This window comes from Carlito syrichta, unplaced genomic scaffold (assembly GCF_000164805.1).
Source record: "Carlito syrichta isolate Samal-C Ts95f unplaced genomic scaffold, Tarsius_syrichta-2.0.1 Scaffold287939, whole genome shotgun sequence".
Taxonomy (NCBI): Eukaryota; Metazoa; Chordata; class Mammalia; order Primates; family Tarsiidae; genus Carlito; species Carlito syrichta.
The window spans coordinates 58,824-61,302 of NW_007232035.1; the positions used below are offsets into that span (position 1 = coordinate 58,824).

Genomic DNA, 2,479 nt, shown 5'->3' on the forward strand with positions numbered 1-2,479 from the left:
GCGCTGGGATGGCCTTGAGCATGCCATTGAACTCCCGCCTGGGCGACAGAGTAAGACTCTGACTCCAAACAAAAAACAACAACAAAAAAACCCCATATGCATCCCTTAAAGAGTTTTACTGTAATTAGTGTGACCATCAAGAAGATTTTTTTCTTTTAGGAGGTGAGGATTGGCACTATAATTACTCCTTTGTTTTAGAAGCTTGACTAATCCATTGTTTTGGAACACACAGTCAAGCCCTTCTTGTACCTGGTAATTGTGCATGACCACAAGTACTGATAAACTGTTGAGCTCCTTTTCTTCCCAGTTATTACGTGTGACCATTGGTCCTCAGTCCTTCCTGCTTTGGGCATGGTGTCTGCTTTTCCCAGGATTTACTCAACTCAATCACTGTTTCCTTCCCTATGTTTGTTGTCATGCCTACACAGAAATTAGAATATATCCCTTTCTTTCGGCCGGAACCGCCATCTTCCAGTCATTCGCCAAAATGACAAACACAAAGGGAAGGAGGTCCATGTTCTCCAGGCCGTTCAGAAAACATGGAGTTGTTCCTTGGGCCACATACATGCGAATCTATAAAAAAGGTGATATCGTAGACATCAAGGGAATGGGTACTGTTCAGAAAGGAATGCCCCACAAATGTTACCATGGCAAGACAGGAAGAGTCTACAATGTCACCCAGCATGCTGTTGGCATTGTTGTTAACAAACAAGTCGAGGGCAAGATTCTTGCCAAAAGAATTAATGTGCGTAATGAACATATTAAGCACTCGAAGAGTCGAGATAGCTTCCTGAAATGTGTGAAGGAAAATGACCAGAAAAAGAAGGAAGCCAAGGAGAAAGGCACGTGGGTTCAGCTGAAGCGCCAGCCTGCTCCACCAAGAGGAGCACACTTTGTGAGATCCAACGGAAAGGAGCCCGAGCTTCTGGAACCCATTCCCTATGAATTTATGGCTTAATGGGTGTCAAAAATAAAAGATCTCTGGATCATAATATATATATATATATATACCTATCATTTATAAAGCGATATATAATTAATGGAAGAAACAAAGTCCCTAGGTATTAACATTCTTCCATTTATTAAAAACAGCATAAATTCTATGTACGTACCCTTTCATATCACAACTGCCTTTTTCAACACCTTATATGACCTTTTATCTTTAGAGTATCACTATGAACTTAGGGCATCTTACAAGTCCAGTGTAATCCAATCAACCAGAACATAACTATTACATATTTGAAAGTCACATTGTCGTAATCTGGCTGGGAAACCCTGGAGAACCTCCACTTTGTTGATGTTCTTGAAAGCATCACTGCTGTCTGGCAACAAGATGTTCCAGACTCTCTTGATTTTTTTCTGCCGTAAGACACAGACACAACCACCTTCCAAGGAACCAGGAGTTCTGGTTTCTTATAGTAGAGGATCGTATGAGAGACCTTGATCTGGATGCCAGGGAAACACACAAAAGTCCAACTGCTGCAGCTGTTGTTGGACTGTCATTGGTAGAGATCGAGCTGGCAAATGTCTCCATGAATTCCCACTGATATTATTCGGCAAATCATACTCCTGTACTGTACCTGTTTTTAAAACAGCACTGTGCATGGTTTCATTGACCACTTAAATTTTCTCCTCTGAAAACAATGTGGCGATTCCTAAAAGATCTAAATATCAACCTTCCACATGACCCTGCAATCTCCCTACTGGGAATATACCCAGAAGAACTCAAATCACTCTATAAAAAAGATGCCTGCACACGTATGTTTATCGCAGCATTGTTCACAATGGCAAGAACATGGAACTAACCGTGCTGTCCATCAAAAGAAGACTGGATAAAAAATGTGGTACATATGCACGATGGAATATTATGCAACCATAAAGAAGAATAAAATCATGAACTTTGCAGCAACCTGGATGGACTTAGAGACTGTAGTACTGAGTGATCTTTCACAGAAACAGAGAACTGAGTATCACTCATAAGTGGACCTTGAAAAGTTATCATAATAGTATAAGGAAAGGATTGGCAGTAGCAGGAAACTGCTGGGAGAGGGGAGGAAGTGGATTGGCAGTAGTGGGAATCTGCCTGGGGCAGCGGGGACACCTCATTAACATGGGTACCTGCATAATGAACATTGGTGTCCTAACCCTGAATCACACCCCACATCTTTAAAATAAAAAATAAACAAATGAGAGAGAGAGAGAGAGAGAGAGAATCCTGATTCAAATAAACTGTAAAAAAAAAAATTTTTTTTTCTCCTCTGTTACCAGCACTCCAGAAGGATGAGTTAAGGGGAGAGAGATGAAGGCTGGATGTGTTGGTCACGACTTGTTAGTAGTTTGGGGTAAGAAATGCGGTTGTACTGAGTTGTAAAGATCACATAAGAGTCAATCATTCATTCATTTAGTCAGTCATTTATTCATAAAGCTTTACGCTAGGCTTTAATGCTGACATCTCTGTTCTGTGCAATGTGTAATCTGG

At 40.9% G+C, this 2,479-nt stretch overlaps 1 pseudogene; it reads left to right on the top strand.

Annotated features, from left to right (window-relative positions):
* Nucleotides 1–484: 484 nt before the first annotated feature.
* Nucleotides 485–992, top strand: LOC103255212 (annotated as a pseudogene).
* Nucleotides 993–2,479: the final 1,487 nt, after the last annotated feature.